Source organism: Schistocerca gregaria, chromosome 4 (assembly GCF_023897955.1).
Source record: "Schistocerca gregaria isolate iqSchGreg1 chromosome 4, iqSchGreg1.2, whole genome shotgun sequence".
Lineage (NCBI taxonomy): Eukaryota > Metazoa > Arthropoda > Insecta > Orthoptera > Acrididae > Schistocerca > Schistocerca gregaria.
In genome coordinates, this window is record NC_064923.1 from 13,845,791 (window position 1) to 13,866,124 (window position 20,334).

General features: G+C 46.1%; 13 non-coding genes across 13 annotated transcripts; all 13 read left to right on the forward strand.

Annotated features, from left to right (window-relative positions):
- Positions 1-653: 653 nt before the first annotated feature.
- Positions 654-725, forward strand: Trnat-agu (transfer RNA threonine (anticodon AGU)). Its single transcript has one exon. It is a non-coding gene; the product is annotated as a tRNA-Thr (tRNA).
- A 1,445-nt stretch (positions 726-2,170) lies between these two features.
- Positions 2,171-2,242, forward strand: Trnat-agu (transfer RNA threonine (anticodon AGU)). Its single transcript has one exon. It is a non-coding gene; the product is annotated as a tRNA-Thr (tRNA).
- Positions 2,243-3,698: 1,456 nt separating this feature from the next.
- Trnat-agu (transfer RNA threonine (anticodon AGU)) lies at positions 3,699-3,770 on the forward strand. The gene has a single exon. It is a non-coding gene; the product is annotated as a tRNA-Thr (tRNA).
- A 1,445-nt stretch (positions 3,771-5,215) lies between these two features.
- Positions 5,216-5,287, forward strand: Trnat-agu (transfer RNA threonine (anticodon AGU)). Its single transcript has one exon. It is a non-coding gene; the product is annotated as a tRNA-Thr (tRNA).
- Positions 5,288-6,749: 1,462 nt separating this feature from the next.
- On the forward strand, positions 6,750-6,821 carry Trnap-agg (transfer RNA proline (anticodon AGG)). Its single transcript has one exon. It is a non-coding gene; the product is annotated as a tRNA-Pro (tRNA).
- A 1,456-nt stretch (positions 6,822-8,277) lies between these two features.
- Trnat-agu (transfer RNA threonine (anticodon AGU)) lies at positions 8,278-8,349 on the forward strand. The gene has a single exon. It is a non-coding gene; the product is annotated as a tRNA-Thr (tRNA).
- Positions 8,350-9,745: 1,396 nt separating this feature from the next.
- On the forward strand, positions 9,746-9,817 carry Trnat-agu (transfer RNA threonine (anticodon AGU)). The gene has a single exon. It is a non-coding gene; the product is annotated as a tRNA-Thr (tRNA).
- Positions 9,818-11,271: 1,454 nt separating this feature from the next.
- Positions 11,272-11,343, forward strand: Trnat-agu (transfer RNA threonine (anticodon AGU)). The gene has a single exon. It is a non-coding gene; the product is annotated as a tRNA-Thr (tRNA).
- Positions 11,344-12,802: 1,459 nt separating this feature from the next.
- Positions 12,803-12,874, forward strand: Trnap-agg (transfer RNA proline (anticodon AGG)). Its single transcript has one exon. It is a non-coding gene; the product is annotated as a tRNA-Pro (tRNA).
- Positions 12,875-14,318: 1,444 nt separating this feature from the next.
- Trnat-agu (transfer RNA threonine (anticodon AGU)) lies at positions 14,319-14,390 on the forward strand. Its single transcript has one exon. It is a non-coding gene; the product is annotated as a tRNA-Thr (tRNA).
- Positions 14,391-15,786: 1,396 nt separating this feature from the next.
- Positions 15,787-15,858, forward strand: Trnat-agu (transfer RNA threonine (anticodon AGU)). The gene has a single exon. It is a non-coding gene; the product is annotated as a tRNA-Thr (tRNA).
- Positions 15,859-17,308: 1,450 nt separating this feature from the next.
- On the forward strand, positions 17,309-17,380 carry Trnat-agu (transfer RNA threonine (anticodon AGU)). Its single transcript has one exon. It is a non-coding gene; the product is annotated as a tRNA-Thr (tRNA).
- A 1,457-nt stretch (positions 17,381-18,837) lies between these two features.
- Positions 18,838-18,909, forward strand: Trnat-agu (transfer RNA threonine (anticodon AGU)). Its single transcript has one exon. It is a non-coding gene; the product is annotated as a tRNA-Thr (tRNA).
- The last annotated feature ends 1,425 nt before the right edge of the window (positions 18,910-20,334 follow it).

Below are 20,334 nucleotides of genomic sequence, written 5' to 3' on the forward strand. Positions count from 1 at the left end.
CGGGAAGTAACTCGTTCGGCTTATGAGTCACATCAAGTATGTGTGTTAATTTTGACGAAACTAGCTCTGCAGGTTGTCATGCAATTCTGTTACCTCTCAGAAATGATTATGAAATAAAAGTGAACTACGTGACGAGTGTGACGTTAGGAAAACATTAGGCAACATGGGGAGGTTCTGTATGGGACCAATCAACCCAAACGAGTACTGTGTGACGTGCTAACCGGCATATACTCACCGAGGCAGCGCGGCTAGCTCAGTCGGTAGAACATAAGGCTCTTAATCCCAGGGTCGTGGGTTCGAGCCCCACGTGGGGAGGAACGGAATTTTGTTCCTCTGCAGATGTAACTTACCGTTTTTCTGATTAACGTGATGTAATGGAAATAGCAACTTTAAACTTTGCCTACGTCTCCGTCAGTCGCTACGAAACTGTATTTGAAGGTGAAGGTGATTTTGTAGACATGTGTGAAAGACATGTTCTGAAATGCAAGTGGTGTTATTTGGAGAGCACTTCCTTTACGTGTCAGATGTGTAGGCAAGCAGTAATGGGTCGCCATAGCTGCAAATATTAGACGGTAATATGAAGTGTTGTCAGCTGAAGTCTGATGATCCAGACGACCGTAAGGATGAAGTACGCATAAGTACCGCTAGGCCGCGCCTCTTTAGCTCAGTGGCAGAGCACTGGTCTAGTAAACCAGGGGTCGTGAGTTCGATCCTCACAGGAGGCAGACGAATTTTGGATATCAGTTGCGCGTCGTGGCCTTATAGCAAACAGTATCTGGGATGACTAACAATTAGCGAGAGGCGTTTTATTAAGAATTACTCTCAGATGTGATTAAGGCGAATGGCGCAGATAAAGCATTTGCCAAAGCGGTCCAGCATAAGGTGGGATGGGACAGTCTGAAATATATTTTATAGATGTATTTCTCACATATCTCAGAGCCTTCCGCGGTTGTCGTCGTCGTCGTCGTCGTCGCTGCCGCCGCCACTTCTGCAGAAGTAGCAAATGGACATCGTAGCAAATGCGGCGAGGGACGCCCTGCCTTACATTTCCGAATGCACAAAGTGTGTGGTTTAGTTTCCCAGTCTATATTTGGTAGGTCTCGTAGCAGGTTGAATGTATCAAATGGGTGGGAAAGAGCAAGGGGCAGCGTCTGTGTAGAACGAAAACACAACTCCTCAGTGGTGTGAGCGTTTTGAGATGAGTCGTATATAAGTTCCACTTGTTTGTCAGTGACCGTGTGGCCTAATGGATAAGGCGTCGGACTTCGTATCCGAAGATTGCGTGTTTGATTCCTCTCTCGGTCGTGTTTTTCCAGATATGAAAAAGAAACATACCGTTTTAGTGCAGCACTTGAGCAGTACGAAACCGTGTGAACGTTGCTGTTGACCATTTTCTGCTTGGAGATGCTCTTGAGCTTGAAACACGCACAACAAGACCGGTGTTAACTAGCGAATTGGTTTGCATATTGCCGTCGCCGCGTGTTTTTGACTGGCACTTGCACATCTAAAATAACGTCGGAAAGTAACTCGTTCGGCTTATGAGTCACATCAAGTATGTGTGTTAACTTTGACGAAACTAGCTCTGCAGGTTGTCATGCAATTCTGTTACCTCTCAGAAATGATTATGAAATAAAAGTGAACTACGTGACGAGTGTGACGTTAGGAAAACATTAGGCAACATGGGGAGGTTCTGTATGGGACCAATCAACCCAAACGAGTACTGTGTTGACGTGCTAACCGGCATATACTCACCGATTCAGCGCGGCTAGCTCAGTCGGTAGAACATAAGGCTCTTAATCCCAGGGTCGTGGGTTCGAGCCCCATGTGGGGAGGAATGGAATTTTGTTCCTCTGCAGATGTAACTTACCGTTTTTCTGATTAACGTGATGTAATGGAAATAGCAACTTTAAACTTTGCCTACGTCTCCGTCAGTCGCTACGAAACTGTATTTGAAGGTGAAGGTGATTTTGTAGACATGTGTGAAAGACATGTTCTGAAATGCAAGTGGTGTTATTTGGAGAGCACTTCCTTTACGTGTCAGATGTGTAGGCAAGCAGTAATGGGTCGCCATAGCTGCAAATATTAGACGGTAATATGAAGTGTTGTCAGCTGAAGTCTGATGATCCAGACGACCGTAAGGATGAATTACGCATAAGTACCGCTAGGCCGCGCCTCTTTAGCTCAGTGGCAGAGCACTGGTCTAGTAAACCAGGGGTCGTGAGTTCGATCCTCACAGGAGGCAGACGAATTTTGGATATCAGTTGCGCGTCGTGGCCTTATAGCAAACAGTATCTGGGATGACTAACAATTAGCGAGAGGCGTTTTATTAAGAATTACTCTCAGATGTGATTAAGGCGAATGGCGCAGATAAAGCATTTGCCAAAGCGGTCCAGCATAAGGTGGGATGGGACAGTCTGAAATATATTTTATAGATGTATTTCTCACATATCTCAGAGCCTTCCGCGGTTGTCGTCGTCGTCGTCGTCGTCGTCGTCGTCGTCGTCGCCGCCGCCACTTCTGCAGAGGTAGCAAATGGATATCGTAGCAAATGCGGCGAGGGACGCCCTGCCTTACATTTCCGAATGCACAAAGTGTGTGGTTTAGTTTCCCAGTCTATATTTGGTAGGTCTCGTAGCAGGTTGAATGTATCAAATGGGTGGGAAAGAGCAAGGGGCAGCGTCTGTGTAGAACGAAAACACAACTCCTCAGTGGTGTGAGCGTTTTGAGATGAGTCGTATATAAGTTCCACTTGTTTGTCACTGACCGTGTGGCCTAATGGATAAGGCGTCGGACTTCGTATCCGAAGATTGCGTGTTTGATTCCTCTCTCGGTCGTGTTTTTCCAGATATGAAAAAGAAACATACCATTTTAGTGCAGCACTTGAGCAGTACGAACCCGTGTGAACGTTGCTGTTGACCATTTTCTGCTTGGAGATGCTCTTGAGCTTGAAACACGCACAACAAGACCGGTGTTAACTAGCGAATTGGTTTGCATATTGCCGTCGCCGCGTGTTTTTGACTGGCACTTGCACATCTAAAATAACGTCGGGAAGTAACTCGTTCGGCTTATGAGTCACATCAAGTATGTGTGTTAATTTTGACGAAACTAGCTCTGCAGGTTGTCATGCAATTCTGTTACCTCTCAGAAATGATTATGAAATAAAAGTGAACTACGTGACGAGTGTGACGTTAGGAAAACATTAGGCAACATGGGGAGGTTCTGTATGGGACCAATCAACCCAAACGAGTACTGTGTGACGTGCTAACCGGCATATACTCACCGAGGCAGCGCGGCTAGCTCAGTCGGTAGAACATAAGGCTCTTAATCCCAGGGTCGTGGGTTCGAGCCCCACGTGGGGAGGAACGGAATTTTGTTCCTCTGCAGATGTAACTTACCGTTTTTCTGATTAACGTGATGTAATGGAAATAGCAACTTTAAACTTTGCCTACGTCTCCGTCAGTCGCTACGAAACTGTATTTGAAGGTGAAGGTGATTTTGTAGACATGTGTGAAAGACATGTTCTGAAATGCAAGTGGTGTTATTTGGAGAGCACTTCCTTTACGTGTCAGATGTGTAGGCAAGCAGTAATGGGTCGCCATAGCTGCAAATATTAGACGGTAATATGAAGTGTTGTCAGCTGAAGTCTGATGATCCAGACGACCGTAAGGATGAAGTACGCATAAGTACCGCTAGGCCGCGCCTCTTTAGCTCAGTGGCAGAGCACTGGTCTAGTAAACCAGGGGTCGTGAGTTCGATCCTCACAGGAGGCAGACGAATTTTGGATATCAGTTGCGCGTCGTGGCCTTATAGCAAACAGTATCTGGGATGACTAACAATTAGCGAGAGGCGTTTTATTAAGAATTACTCTCAGATGTGATTAAGGCGAATGGCGCAGATAAAGCATTTGCCAAAGCGGTCCAGCATAAGGTGGGATGGGACAGTCTGAAATATATTTTATAGATGTATTTCTCACATATCTCAGAGCCTTCCGCGGTTGTCGTCGTCGTCGTCGTCGTCGCTGCCGCCGCCACTTCTGCAGAAGTAGCAAATGGACATCGTAGCAAATGCGGCGAGGGACGCCCTGCCTTACATTTCCGAATGCACAAAGTGTGTGGTTTAGTTTCCCAGTCTATATTTGGTAGGTCTCGTAGCAGGTTGAATGTATCAAATGGGTGGGAAAGAGCAAGGGGCAGCGTCTGTGTAGAACGAAAACACAACTCCTCAGTGGTGTGAGCGTTTTGAGATGAGTCGTATATAAGTTCCACTTGTTTGTCAGTGACCGTGTGGCCTAATGGATAAGGCGTCGGACTTCGTATCCGAAGATTGCGTGTTTGATTCCTCTCTCGGTCGTGTTTTTCCAGATATGAAAAAGAAACATACCGTTTTAGTGCAGCACTTGAGCAGTACGAAACCGTGTGAACGTTGCTGTTGACCATTTTCTGCTTGGAGATGCTCTTGAGCTTGAAACACGCACAACAAGACCGGTGTTAACTAGCGAATTGGTTTGCATATTGCCGTCGCCGCGTGTTTTTGACTGGCACTTGCACATCTAAAATAACGTCGGAAAGTAACTCGTTCGGCTTATGAGTCACATCAAGTATGTGTGTTAACTTTGACGAAACTAGCTCTGCAGGTTGTCATGCAATTCTGTTACCTCTCAGAAATGATTATGAAATAAAAGTGAACTACGTGACGAGTGTGACGTTAGGAAAACATTAGGCAACATGGGGAGGTTCTGTATGGGACCAATCAACCCAAACGAGTACTGTGTTGACGTGCTAACCGGCATATACTCACGGATTCAGCGCGGCTAGCTCAGTCGGTAGAACATAAGGCTCTTAATCCCAGGGTCGTGGGTTCGAGCCCCATGTGGGGAGGAATGGAATTTTGTTCCTCTGCAGATGTAACTTACCGTTTTTCTGATTAACGTGATGTAATGGAAATAGCAACTTTAAACTTTGCCTACGTCTCCGTCAGTCGCTACGAAACTGTATTTGAAGGTGAAGGTGATTTTGTAGACATGTGTGAAAGACATGTTCTGAAATGCAAGTGGTGTTATTTGGAGAGCACTTCCTTTACGTGTCAGATGTGTAGGCAAGCAGTAATGGGTCGCCATAGCTGCAAATATTAGACGGTAATATGAAGTGTTGTCAGCTGAAGTCTGATGATCCAGACGACCGTAAGGATGAATTACGCATAAGTACCGCTAGGCCGCGCCTCTTTAGCTCAGTGGCAGAGCACTGGTCTAGTAAACCAGGGGTCGTGAGTTCGATCCTCACAGGAGGCAGACGAATTTTGGATATCAGTTGCGCGTCGTGGCCTTATAGCAAACAGTATCTGGGATGACTAACAATTAGCGAGAGGCGTTTTATTAAGAATTACTCTCAGATGTGATTAAGGCGAATGGCGCAGATAAAGCATTTGCCAAAGCGGTCCAGCATAAGGTGGGATGGGACAGTCTGAAATATATTTTATAGATGTATTTCTCACATATCTCAGAGCCTTCCGCGGTTGTCGTCGTCGTCGTCGTCGTCGTCGTCGTCGTCGTCGTCGTCGCCGCCGCCACTTCTGCAGAGGTAGCAAATGGATATCGTAGCAAATGCGGCGAGGGACGCCCTGCCTTACATTTCCGAATGCACAAAGTGTGTGGTTTAGTTTCCCAGTCTATATTTGGTAGGTCTCGTAGCAGGTTGAATGTATCAAATGGGTGGGAAAGAGCAAGGGGCAGCGTCTGTGTAGAACGAAAACACAACTCCTCAGTGGTGTGAGCGTTTTGAGATGAGTCGTATATAAGTTCCACTTGTTTGTCAGTGACCGTGTGGCCTAATGGATAAGGCGTCGGACTTCGTATCCGAAGATTGCGTGTTTGATTCCTCTCTCGGTCGTGTTTTTCCAGATATGAAAAAGAAACATACCATTTTAGTGCAGCACTTGAGCAGTACGAACCCGTGTGAACGTTGCTGTTGACCATTTTCTGCTTGGAGATGCTCTTGAGCTTGAAACACGCACAACAAGACCGGTGTTAACTAGCGAATTGGTTTGCATATTGCCGTCGCCGCGTGTTTTTGACTGGCACTTGCACATCTAAAATAACGTCGGAAAGTAACTCGTTCGGCTTATGAGTCACATCAAGTATGTGTGTTAATTTTGACGAAACTAGCTCTGCAGGTTGTCATGCAATTCTGTTACCTCTCAGAAATGATTATGAAATAAAAGTGAACTACGTGACGAGTGTGACGTTAGGAAAACATTAGGCAACATGGGGAGGTTCTGTATGGGACCAATCAACCCAAACGAGTACTGTGTGACGTGCTAACCGGCATATACTCACCGATTCAGCGCGGCTAGCTCAGTCGGTAGAACATAAGGCTCTTAATCCCAGGGTCGTGGGTTCGAGCCCCACGTGGGGAGGAACGGAATTTTGTTCCTCTGCAGATGTAACTTACCGTTTTTCTGATTAACGTGATGTAATGGAAATAGCAACTTTAAACTTTGCCTACGTCTCCGTCAGTCGCTACGAAACTGTATTTGAATGTGAAGGTGATTTTGTAGACATGTGTGAAAGACATGTTCTGAAATGCAAGTGGTGTTATTTGGAGAGCACTTCCTTTACGTGTCAGATGTGTAGGCAAGCAGTAATGGGTCGCCATAGCTGCAAATATTAGACGGTAATATGAAGTGTTGTCAGCTGAAGTCTGATGATCCAGACGACCGTAAGGATGAAGTACGCAAAAGTACCGCTAGGCCGCGCCTCTTTAGCTCAGTGGCAGAGCACTGGTCTAGGAAACCAGGGGTCGTGAGTTCGATCCTCACAGGAGGCAGACGAATTTTGGATATCAGTTGCGCGTCGTGGCCTTATAGCAAACAGTATTTGGGATGACTAACAATTAGCGAGAGGCGTTTTATTAAGAAAAACTCTCAGATGTGATTAAGGCGAATGGCGTAGATAAAGCATTTGCCAAAGCGGTACAGCATAAGGTGGGATGGGACAGTCTGAAATATATTTTATAGATGTATTTCTCACATATCTCAGAGCCTTCCGCGGTTGTCGTCGTCGTCGTCGTCGTCGTCGTCGTCGTCGTCGCCGCCGCCACTTCTGCAGAAGTAGCAAATGGACATCGTAGCAAATGCGGCAAGGGACGCCCTGCCTTACATTTCCGAATGCACAAAGTGTGTGGTTTAGTTTCCCAGTCTATATTTGGTAGGTCTCGTAGCAGGTTGAATGTATCAAATGGGTGGGAAAGAGCAAGGGGCAGCGTCTGTGTAGAACGAAAACACAACTCCTCAGAGGTGTGAGCGTTTCGAGATGAGTCGTATATAAGTTCCACTTGTTTGTCAGTGACCGTGTGCCCTAATGGATAAGGCGTCGGACTTCGTATCCGAAGATTGCGTGTTTGATTCCTCTCTCGGTCGTGTTTTTCCAGATATGAAAAAGAAACATACCGTTTTAGTGCAGCACTTGAGCAGTACGAAACCGTGTGAACGTTGCTGTTGACCATTTTCTGCTTGGAGATGCTCTTGAGCTTGAAACACGCACAACAAGACCGGTGTTAACTAGCGAATTGGTTTGCATATTGCCGTCGCCGCGTGTTTTTGACTGGCACTTGCACATCTAAAATAACGTCGGAAAGTAACTCGTTCGGCTTATGAGTCACATCAAGTATGTGTGTTAATTTTGACGAAACTAGCTCTGCAGGTTGTCATGCAATTCTGTTACCTCTCAGAAATGATTATGAAATAAAAGTGAACTACGTGACGAGTGTGACGTTAGGAAAACATTAGGCAACATGGGGAGGTTCTGTATGGGACCAATCAACCCAAACGAGTACTGTGTGACGTGCTAACCGGCATGTACTCACTGAGGCAGCGCGGCTAGCTCAGTCGGTAGAACATAAGGCTCTTAATCCCAGGGTCGTGGGTTCGAGCCCCACGTGGGGAGGAACGGAATTTTGTTCCTCTGCAGATGTAACTTACCGTTTTTCTGATTAACGTGATGTAATGGAAATAGCAACTTTAAACTTTGCCTACGTCTCCGTCAGTCGCTACGAAACTGTATTTGAAGGTGAAGGTGATTTTGTAGACATGTGTGAAAGACATGTTCTGAAATGCAAGTGGTGTTATTTGGAGAGCACTTCCTTTACGTGTCAGATGTGTAGGCAAGCAGTAATGGGTCGCCATAGCTGCAAATATTAGACGGTAATATGAAGTGTTGTCAGCTGAAGTCTGATGATCCAGACGACCGTAAGGATGAAGTACGCAAAAGTACCGCTAGGCCGCGCCTCTTTAGCTCAGTGGCAGAGCACTGGTCTAGTAAACCAGGGGTCGTGAGTTCGATCCTCACAGGAGGCAGACGAATTTTGGATATCAGTTGCGCGTCGTGGCCTTATAGCAAACAGTATCTGGGATGACTAACAATTAGCGAGAGGCGTTTTATTAAGAATTACTCTCAGATGTGATTAAGGCGAATGGCGCAGATAAAGCATTTGCCAAAGCGGTCCAGCATAAGGTGGGATGGGACAGTCTGAAATATATTTTATAGATGTATTTCGTCGCCGCCGCCGCCACTTCTGCAGAAGTAGCAAATGGATATCGTAGCAAATGCGGCGAGGGACGCCCTGCCTTACATTTCCGAATGCACAAAGTGTGTGGTTTAGTTTCCCAGTCTATATTTGGTAGGTCTCGTAGCAGGTTGAATGTATCAAATGGGTGGGAAAGAGCAAGGGGCAGCGTCTGTGTAGAACGAAAACACAACTCCTCAGTGGTGTGAGCGTTTTGAGATGAGTCGTATATAAGTTCCACTTGTTTGTCAGTGACCGTGTGGCCTAATGGATAAGGCGTCGGACTTCGTATCCGAAGATTGCGTGTTTGATTCCTCTCTCGGTCGTGTTTTTCCAGATATGAAAAAGAAACATACCGTTTTAGTGCAGCACTTGAGCAGTACGAAACCGTGTGAACGTTGCTGTTGACCATTTTCTGCTTGGAGATGCTCTTGAGCTTGAAACACGCACAAGACCGGTGTTAACTAGCGAATTGGTTTGCATATTGCCGTCGCCGCGTGTTTTTGACTGGCACTTGCACATCTAAAATAACGTCGGGAAGTAACTCGTTCGGCTTATGAGTCACATCAAGTATGTGTGTTAATTTTGACGAAACTAGCTCTGCAGGTTGTCATGCAATTCTGTTACCTCTCAGAAATGATTATGAAATAAAAGTGAACTACGTGACGAGTGTGACGTTAGGAAAACATTAGGCAACATGGGGAGGTTCTGTATGGGACCAATCAACCCAAACGAGTACTGTGTGACGTGCTAACCGGCATATACTCACCGAGGCAGCGCGGCTAGCTCAGTCGGTAGAACATAAGGCTCTTAATCCCAGGGTCGTGGGTTCGAGCCCCACGTGGGGAGGAACGGAATTTTGTTCCTCTGCAGATGTAACTTACCGTTTTTCTGATTAACGTGATGTAATGGAAATAGCAACTTTAAACTTTGCCTACGTCTCCGTCAGTCGCTACGAAACTGTATTTGAAGGTGAAGGTGATTTTGTAGACATGTGTGAAAGACATGTTCTGAAATGCAAGTGGTGTTATTTGGAGAGCACTTCCTTTACGTGTCAGATGTGTAGGCAAGCAGTAATGGGTCGCCATAGCTGCAAATATTAGACGGTAATATGAAGTGTTGTCAGCTGAAGTCTGATGATCCAGACGACCGTAAGGATGAAGTACGCATAAGTACCGCTAGGCCGCGCCTCTTTAGCTCAGTGGCAGAGCACTGGTCTAGTAAACCAGGGGTCGTGAGTTCGATCCTCACAGGAGGCAGACGAATTTTGGATATCAGTTGCGCGTCGTGGCCTTATAGCAAACAGTATCTGGGATGACTAACAATTAGCGAGAGGCGTTTTATTAAGAATTACTCTCAGATGTGATTAAGGCGAATGGCGCAGATAAAGCATTTGCCAAAGCGGTACAGCATAAGGTGGGATGGGACAGTCTGAAATATATTTTATAGATGTATTTCTCACATATCTCAGAGCCTTCCGCGGTTGTCGTCGTCGTCGTCGTCGTCGTCGTCGTCGCTGCCGCCGCCACTTCTGCAGAAGTAGCAAATGGACATCGTAGCAAATGCGGCGAGGGACGCCCTGCCTTACATTTCCGAATGCACAAAGTGTGTGGTTTAGTTTCCCAGTCTATATTTGGTAGGTCTCGTAGCAGGTTGAATGTATCAAATGGGTGGGAAAGAGCAAGGGGCAGCGTCTGTGTAGAACGAAAACACAACTCCTCAGTGGTGTGAGCGTTTTGAGATGAGTCGTATATAAGTTCCACTTGTTTGTCAGTGACCGTGTGGCCTAATGGATAAGGCGTCGGACTTCGTATCCGAAGATTGCGTGTTTGATTCCTCTCTCGGTCGTGTTTTTCCAGATATGAAAAAGAAACATACCGTTTTAGTGCAGCACTTGAGCAGTACGAAACCGTGTGAACGTTGCTGTTGACCATTTTCTGCTTGGAGATGCTCTTGAGCTTGAAACACGCACAACAAGACCGGTGTTAACTAGCGAATTGGTTTGCATATTGCCGTCGCCGCGTGTTTTTGACTGGCACTTGCACATCTAAAATAACGTCGGAAAGTAACTCGTTCGGCTTATGAGTCACATCAAGTATGTGTGTTAACTTTGACGAAACTAGCTCTGCAGGTTGTCATGCAATTCTGTTATCTCTCAGAAATGATTATGAAATAAAAGTGAACTACGTGACGAGTGTGACGTTAGGAAAACATTAGGCAACATGGGGAGGTTCTGTATGGGACCAATCAACCCAAACGAGTACTGTGTTGACGTGCTAACCGGCATATACTCACCGATTCAGCGCGGCTAGCTCAGTCGGTAGAACATAAGGCTCTTAATCCCAGGGTCGTGGGTTCGAGCCCCATGTGGGGAGGAATGGAATTTTGTTCCTCTGCAGATGTAACTTACCGTTTTTCTGATTAACGTGATGTAATGGAAATAGCAACTTTAAACTTTGCCTACGTCTCCGTCAGTCGCTACGAAACTGTATTTGAAGGTGAAGGTGATTTTGTAGACATGTGTGAAAGACATGTTCTGAAATGCAAGTGGTGTTATTTGGAGAGCACTTCCTTTACGTGTCAGATGTGTAGGCAAGCAGTAATGGGTCGCCATAGCTGCAAATATTAGACGGTAATATGAAGTGTTGTCAGCTGAAGTCTGATGATCCAGACGACCGTAAGGATGAATTACGCATAAGTACCGCTAGGCCGCGCCTCTTTAGCTCAGTGGCAGAGCACTGGTCTAGTAAACCAGGGGTCGTGAGTTCGATCCTCACAGGAGGCAGACGAATTTTGGATATCAGTTGCGCGTCGTGGCCTTATAGCAAACAGTATCTGGGATGACTAACAATTAGCGAGAGGCGTTTTATTAAGAATTACTCTCAGATGTGATTAAGGCGAATGGCGCAGATAAAGCATTTGCCAAAGCGGTCCAGCATAAGGTGGGATGGGACAGTCTGAAATATATTTTATAGATGTATTTCTCACATATCTCAGAGCCTTCCGCGGTTGTCGTCGTCGTCGTCGTCGTCGTCGTCGTCGTCGTCGTCGCCGCCGCCACTTCTGCAGAGGTAGCAAATGGATATCGTAGCAAATGCGGCGAGGGACGCCCTGCCTTACATTTCCGAATGCACAAAGTGTGTGGTTTAGTTTCCCAGTCTATATTTGGTAGGTCTCGTAGCAGGTTGAATGTATCAAATGGGTGGGAAAGAGCAAGGGGCAGCGTCTGTGTAGAACGAAAACACAACTCCTCAGTGGTGTGAGCGTTTTGAGATGAGTCGTATATAAGTTCCACTTGTTTGTCACTGACCGTGTGGCCTAATGGATAAGGCGTCGGACTTCGTATCCGAAGATTGCGTGTTTGATTCCTCTCTCGGTCGTGTTTTTCCAGATATGAAAAAGAAACATACCATTTTAGTGCAGCACTTGAGCAGTACGAACCCGTGTGAACGTTGCTGTTGACCATTTTCTGCTTGGAGATGCTCTTGAGCTTGAAACACGCACAACAAGACCGGTGTTAACTAGCGAATTGGTTTGCATATTGCCGTCGCCGCGTGTTTTTGACTGGCACTTGCACATCTAAAATAACGTCGGAAAGTAACTCGTTCGGCTTATGAGTCACATCAAGTATGTGTGTTAATTTTGACGAAACTAGCTCTGCAGGTTGTCATGCAATTCTGTTACCTCTCAGAAATGATTATGAAATAAAAGTGAACTACGTGACGAGTGTGACGTTAGGAAAACATTAGGCAACATGGGGAGGTTCTGTATGGGACCAATCAACCCAAACGAGTACTGTGTGACGTGCTAACCGGCATATACTCACCGATTCAGCGCGGCTAGCTCAGTCGGTAGAACATAAGGCTCTTAATCCCAGGGTCGTGGGTTCGAGCCCCACGTGGGGAGGAACGGAATTTTGTTCCTCTGCAGATGTAACTTACCGTTTTTCTGATTAACGTGATGTAATGGAAATAGCAACTTTAAACTTTGCCTACGTCTCCGTCAGTCGCTACGAAACTGTATTTGAATGTGAAGGTGATTTTGTAGACATGTGTGAAAGACATGTTCTGAAATGCAAGTGGTGTTATTTGGAGAGCACTTCCTTTACGTGTCAGATGTGTAGGCAAGCAGTAATGGGTCGCCATAGCTGCAAATATTAGACGGTAATATGAAGTGTTGTCAGCTGAAGTCTGATGATCCAGACGACCGTAAGGATGAAGTACGCAAAAGTACCGCTAGGCCGCGCCTCTTTAGCTCAGTGGCAGAGCACTGGTCTAGGAAACCAGGGGTCGTGAGTTCGATCCTCACAGGAGGCAGACGAATTTTGGATATCAGTTGCGCGTCGTGGCCTTATAGCAAACAGTATTTGGGATGACTAACAATTAGCGAGAGGCGTTTTATTAAGAATTACTCTCAGATGTGATTAAGGCGAATGGCGTAGATAAAGCATTTGCCAAAGCGGTACAGCATAAGGTGGGATGGGACAGTCTGAAATATATTTTATAGATGTATTTCTCACATATCTCAGAGCCTTCCGCGGTTGTCGTCGTCGTCGTCGTCGTCGTCGCCGCCGCCACTTCTGCAGAAGTAGCAAATGGACATCGTAGCAAATGCGGCGAGGGACGCCCTGCCTTACATTTCCGAATGCACAAAGTGTGTGGTTTAGTTTCCCAGTCTATATTTGGTAGGTCTCGTAGCAGGTTGAATGTATCAAATGGGTGGGAAAGAGCAAGGGGCAGCGTCTGTGTAGAACGAAAACACAACTCCTCAGAGGTGTGAGCGTTTCGAGATGAGTCGTATATAAGTTCCACTTGTTTGTCAGTGACCGTGTGCCCTAATGGATAAGGCGTCGGACTTCGTATCCGAAGATTGCGTGTTTGATTCCTCTCTCGGTCGTGTTTTTCCAGATATGAAAAAGAAACATACCGTTTTAGTGCAGCACTTGAGCAGTACGAAACCGTGTGAACGTTGCTGTTGACCATTTTCTGCTTGGAGATGCTCTTGAGCTTGAAACACGCACAACAAGACCGGTGTTAACTAGCGAATTGGTTTGCATATTGCCGTCGCCGCGTGTTTTTGACTGGCACTTGCACATCTAAAATAACGTCGGAAAGTAACTCGTTCGGCTTATGAGTCACATCAAGTATGTGTGTTAATTTTGACGAAACTAGCTCTGCAGGTTGTCATGCAATTCTGTTACCTCTCAGAAATGATTATGAAATAAAAGTGAACTACGTGACGAGTGTGACGTTAGGAAAACATTAGGCAACATGGGGAGGTTCTGTATCGGACCAATCAACCCAAACGAGTACTGTGTGACGTGCTAACCGGCATGTACTCACCGAGGCAGCGCGGCTAGCTCAGTCGGTAGAACATAAGGCTCTTAATCCCAGGGTCGTGGGTTCGAGCCCCACGTGGGGAGGAACGGAATTTTGTTCCTCTGCATATGTAACTTACCGTTTTTCTGATTAACGTGATGTAATGGAAATAGCAACTTTAAACTTTGCCTACGTCTCCGTCAGTCGCTACGAAACTGTATTTGAAGGTGAAGGTGATTTTGTAGACATGTGTGAAAGACATGTTCTGAAATGCAAGTGGTGTTATTTGGAGAGCACTTCCTTTACGTGTCAGATGTGTAGGCAAGCAGTAATGGGTCGCCATAGCTGCAAATATTAGACGGTAATATGAAGTGTTGTCAGCTGAAGTCTGATGATCCAGACGACCGTAAGGATGAAGTACGCAAAAGTACCGCTAGGCCGCGCCTCTTTAGCTCAGTGGCAGAGCACTGGTCTAGTAAACCAGGGGTCGTGAGTTCGATCCTCACAGGAGGCAGACGAATTTTGGATATCAGTTGCGCGTCGTGGCCTTATAGCAAACAGTATCTGGGATGACTAACAATTAGCGAGAGGCGTTTTATTAAGAATTACTCTCAGATGTGATTAAGGCGAATGGCGCAGATAAAGCATTTGCCAAAGCGGTACAGCATAAGGTGGGATGGGACAGTCTGAAATATATTTTATAGATGTATTTCGTCGCCGCCGCCGCCACTTCTGCAGAAGTAGCAAATGGATATCGTAGCAAATGCGGCGAGGGACGCCCTGCCTTACATTTCCGAATGCACAAAGTGTGTGGTTTAGTTTCCCAGTCTATATTTGGTAGGTCTCGTAGCAGGTTGAATGTATCAAATGGGTGGGAAAGAGCAAGGGGCAGCGTCTGTGTAGAACGAAAACACAACTCCTCAGTGGTGTGAGCGTTTTGAGATGAGTCGTATATAAGTTCCACTTGTTTGTCAGTGACCGTGTGGCCTAATGGATAAGGCGTCGGACTTCGTATCCGAAGATTGCGTGTTTGATTCCTCTCTCGGTCGTGTTTTTCCAGATCTGAAAAAGAAGCATACCGTTTTAGTGCAGCACTTGAGCAGTACGAAACCGTGTGAACGTTGCTGTTGACCATTTTCTGCTTGGAGATGCTCTTGAGCTTGAAACACGCACAAGACCGGTGTTAACTAGCGAATTGGTTTGCATATTGCCGTCGCCGCGTGTTTTTGACTGGCACTTGCACATCTAAAATAACGTCGGAAAGTAACTCGTTCGGCTTATGAGTCACATCAAGTATGTGTGTTAATTTTGACGAAACTAGCTCTGCAGGTTGTCATGCAATTCTGTTACCTGTCAGAAATGATTATGAAATAAAAGTGAACTACGTGACGAGTGTGACGTTAGGAAAACATTAGGCAACATGGGGAGGTTCTGTATGGGACCAATCAACCCAAACGAGTACTGTGTGACGTGCTAACCGGCATATACTCACCGAGGCAGCGCGGCTAGCTCAGTCGGTAGAACATAAGGCTCTTAATCCCAGGGTCGTGGGTTCGAGCCCCACGTGGGGAGGAACGGAATTTTGTTCCTCTGCAGATGTAACTTACCGTTTTTCTGATTAACGTGATGTAATGGAAATAGCAACTTTAAACTTTGCCTACGTCTCCGTCAGTCGCTACGAAACTGTATTTGAAGGTGAAGGTGATTTTGTAGACATGTGTGAAAGACATGTTCTGAAATGCAAGTGGTGTTATTTGGAGAGCACTTCCTTTACGTGTCAGATGTGTAGGCAAGCAGTAATGGGTCGCCATAGCTGCAAATATTAGACGGTAATATGAAGTGTTGTCAGCTGAAGTCTGATGATCCAGACGACCGTAAGGATGAAGTACGCATAAGTACTGCTAGGCCGCGCCTCTTTAGCTCAGTGGCAGAGCACTGGTCTAGTAAACCAGGGGTCGTGAGTTCGATCCTCACAGGAGGCAGACGAATTTTGGATATCAGTTGCGCGTCGTGGCCTTATAGCAAACAGTATCTGGGATGACTAACAATTAGCGAGAGGCGTTTTATTAAGAATTACTCTCAGATGTGATTAAGGCGAATGGCGCAGATAAAGCATTTGCCAAAGCGGTACAGCATAAGGTGGGATGGGACAGTCTGAAATATATTTTATAGATGTATTTCTCACATATCTCAGAGCCTTCCGCGGTTGTCGTCGTCGTCGTCGTCGTCGTCGTCGTCGCCGCCGCCACTTCTGCAGAAGTAGCAAATGGATATCGTAGCAAATGCGGCGAGGGACGCCCTGCCTTACATTTCCGAATGCACAAAGTGTGTGGTTTAGTTTCCCAGTCTATATTTGGTAGGTCTCGTAGCAGGTTGAATGTATCAAATGGGTGGGAAAGAGCAAGGGGCAGCGTCTGTGTAGAACGAAAACACAACTCCTCAGTGGTGTGAGCGTTTTGAGATGAGTCGTATATAAGTTCCACTTGTTTGTCAGTGACCGTGTGGCCTAATGGATAAGGCGTCGGACTTCGTATCCGAAGATTGCGTGTTTGATTGCTCTCTGGGTCGTGTTTTTCCAGATATGAAAAAGAAACATACCATTTTAGTGCAGCACTTGAGCAGTACGAACCCGTGTGAACGTTGCTGTTGACCATTTTCTGCTTGGAGATGCTCTTGAGCTTGAAACACGCACAACAAGACCGGTGTTAACTAGCGAATTGGTTTGCATATTGCCGTCGCCGCGTGTTTTTGACTGGCACTTGCACATCTAAAATAACGTCGGAAAGTAACTCGTTCGGCTTATGAGTCACATCAAGTATGTGTGTTAATTTTGACGAAACTAGCTCTGCAGGTTGTCATGCAATTCTGTTACCTCTCAGAAATGATTATGAAATAAAAGTGAACTACGTGACGAGTGTGACGTTAGGAAAACATTAGGCAACATGGGGAGGTTCTGTATGGGACCAATCAACCCAAACGAGTACTGTGTTGACGTGCTAACCGGCATATACTCACCGATTCAGCGCGGCTAGCTCTGTCGGTAGAACATAAGGCTCTTAATCCCAGGGTCGTGGGTTCGAGCCCACGTGGGGAGGAACGGAATTTTGTTCCTCTGCAGATGTAACTTACCGTTTTTCTGATTAACGTGATGTAATGGAAATAGCAACTTTAAACTTTGCCTACGTCTCCGTCAGTCGCTACGAAACTGTATTTGAAGGTGAAGGTGATTTTGTAGACATGTGTGAAAGACATGTTCTGAAATGCAAGTGGTGTTATTTGGAGAGCACTTCCTTTACGTGTCAGATGTGTAGGCAAGCAGTAATGGGTCGCCATAGCTGCAAATATTAGACGGTAATATGAAGTGTTGTCAGCTGAAGTCTGATGATCCAGACGACCGTAAGGATGAAGTACGCAGAAGTACCGCTAGGCCGCGCCTCTTTAGCTCAGTGGCAGAGCACTGGTCTAGTAAACCAGGGGTCGTGAGTTCGATCCTCACAGGAGGCAGACGAATTTTGGATATCAGTTGCGCGTCGTGGCCTTATAGCAAACAGTATCTGGGATGACTAACAATTAGCGAGAGGCGTTTTATTAAGAATTACTTTCAGATGTGATTAAGGCGAATGGCGCAGATAAAGCATTTGCCAAAGCGGTACAGCATAAGGTGGGATGGGACAGTCTGAAATATATTTTATAGATGTATTTCTCACATATCTCAGAGCCTTCCGCGGTTGTCGTCGTCGTCGTCGTCGTCGTCGTCGTCGTCGTCGCCGCCGCCACTTCTGCAGAAGTAGCAAATGGATATCGTAGCAAATGCGGCGAGGGACGCCCTGCCTTACATTTCCGAATGCACAAAGTGTGTGGTTTAGTTTCCCAGTCTATATTTGGTAGGTCTCGTAGCAGGTTGAATGTATCAAATGGGTGGGAAAGAGCAAGGGGCAGCGTCTGTGTAGAACGAAAACACAACTCCTCAGTGGTGTGAGCGTTTTGAGATGAGTCGTATATAAGTTCCACTTGTTTGTCAGTGACCGTGTGGCCTAATGGATAAGGCGTCGGACTTCGTATCCGAAGATTGCGTGTTTGATTCCTCTCTCGGTCGTGTTTTTCCAGATATGAAAAAGAAACATACCATTTTAGTGCAGCACTTGAGCAGTACGAACCCGTGTGAACGTTGCTGTTGACCATTTTCTGCTTGGAGATGCTCTTGAGCTTGAAACACGCACAACAAGACCGGTGTTAACTAGCGAATTGGTTTGCATATTGCCGTCGCCGCGTGTTTTTGACTGGCACTTGCACATCTAAAATAACGTCGGAAAGTAACTCGTTCGGCTTATGAGTCACATCAAGTATGTGTGTTAATTTTGACGAAACTAGCTCTGCAGGTTGTCATGCAATTCTGTTACCTCTCAGAAATGATTATGAAATAAAAGTGAACTACGTGACGAGTGTGACGTTAGGAAAACATTAGGCAACATGGGGAGGTTCTGTATGGGACCAATCAACCCAAACGAGTACTGTGTTGACGTGCTAACCGGCATATACTCACCGATTCAGCGCGGCTAGCTCAGTCGGTAGAACATAAGGCTCTTTATCCCAGGGTCGTGGGTTCGAGCCCCACGTGGGGAGGAACGGAATTTTGTTCCTCTGCAGATGTAACTTACCGTTTTTCTGATTAACGTGATGTAATGGAAATAGCAACTTTAAACTTTGCCTACGTCTCCGTCAGTCGCTACGAAACTGTATTTGAAGGTGAAGGTGATTTTGTAGACATGTGTGAAAGACATGTTCTGAAATGCAAGTGGTGTTATTTGGAGAGCACTTCCTTTACGTGTCAGATGTGTAGGCAAGCAGTAATGGGTCGCCATAGCTGCAAATATTAGACGGTAATATGAAGTGTTGTCAGCTGAAGTCTGATGATCCAGAAGACCGTAAGGATGAAGTACGCAAAAGTACCGCTAGGCCGCGCCTCTTTAGCTCAGTGGCGGAGCACTGGTCTAGTAAACCAGGGGTCGTGAGTTCGATCCTCACAGGAGGCAGACGAATTTTGGATATCAGTTGCGCGTCGTGGCCTTATAGCAAACAGTATCTGGGATGACTAACAATTAGCGAGAGGCGTTTTATTAAGAATTACTCTCAGATGTGATTAAGGCGAATGGCGCAGATAAAGCATTTGCCAAAGCGGTATAGCATAAGGTGGGATGGGACAGTCTGAAATATATTTTATAGATGTATTTCTCACATATCTCAGAGCCTTCCGCGGTTGTCGTCGTCGTCGTCGTCGTCGTCGTCGTCGTCGCTGCCGCCGCCACTTCTGCAGAAGTAGCAAATGGACATCGTAGCAAATGCGGCGAGGGACGCCCTGCCTTACATTTCCGAATGCACAAAGTGTGTGGTTTAGTTTCCCAGTCTATAATTGGTAGGTCTCGTAGCAGGTTGAATGTATCAAATGGGTGGGAAAGAGCAAGGGGCAGCGTCTGTGTAGAACGAAAACACAACTCCTCATTGGTGTGAGCGTTTTGAGATGAGTCGTATATAAGTTCCACTTGTTTGTCAGTGACCGTGTGGCCTAATGGATAAGGCGTCGGACTTCGTATCCGAAGATTGCGTGTTTGATTCCTCTCTCGGTCGTGTTTTTCCAGATATGAAAAAGAAACATACCGTTTTAGTGCAGCACTTGAGCAGTACGAAACCGTGTGAACGTTGCTGTTGACCATTTTCTGCTTGGAGATGCTCTTGAGCTTGAAACACGCACAACAAGACCGGTGTTAACTAGCGAATTGGTTTGCATATTGCCGTCGCCGCGTGTTTTTGACTGGCACTTGCACATCTAAAATAACGTCGGAAAGTAACTCGTTCGGCTTATGAGTCACATCAAGTATGTGTGTTAATTTTGACGAAACTAGCTCTGCAGGTTGTCATGCAATTCTGTTACCTCTCAGAAATGATTATGAAATAAAAGTGAACTACGTGACGAGTGTGACGTTAGGAAAACATTACGCAACATGGGGAGGTTCTGTATGGGACCAATCAACCCAAACGAGTACTGTGTTGACGTGCTAACCGGCATATACTCACCGATTCAGCGCGGCTAGCTCAGTCGGTAGAACATAAGGCTCTTAATCCCAGGGTCGTGGGTTCGAGCCCCACGTGGGGAGGAACGGAATTTTGTTCCTCTGCAGATGTAACTTACCGTTTTTCTGATTAACGTGATGTAATGGAAATAGCAACTTTAAACTTTGCCTACGTCTCCGTCAGTCGCTACGAAACTGTATTTGAAGGTGAAGGTGATTTTGTAGACATGTGTGAAAGACATGTTCTGAAATGCAAGTGGTGTTATTTGGAGAGCACTTCCTTTACGTGTCAGATGTGTAGGCAAGCAGTAATGAGTCGCCATAGCTGCAAATATTAGACGGTAATATGAAGTGTTGTCAGCTGAAGTCTGATGATCCAGACGACCGTCA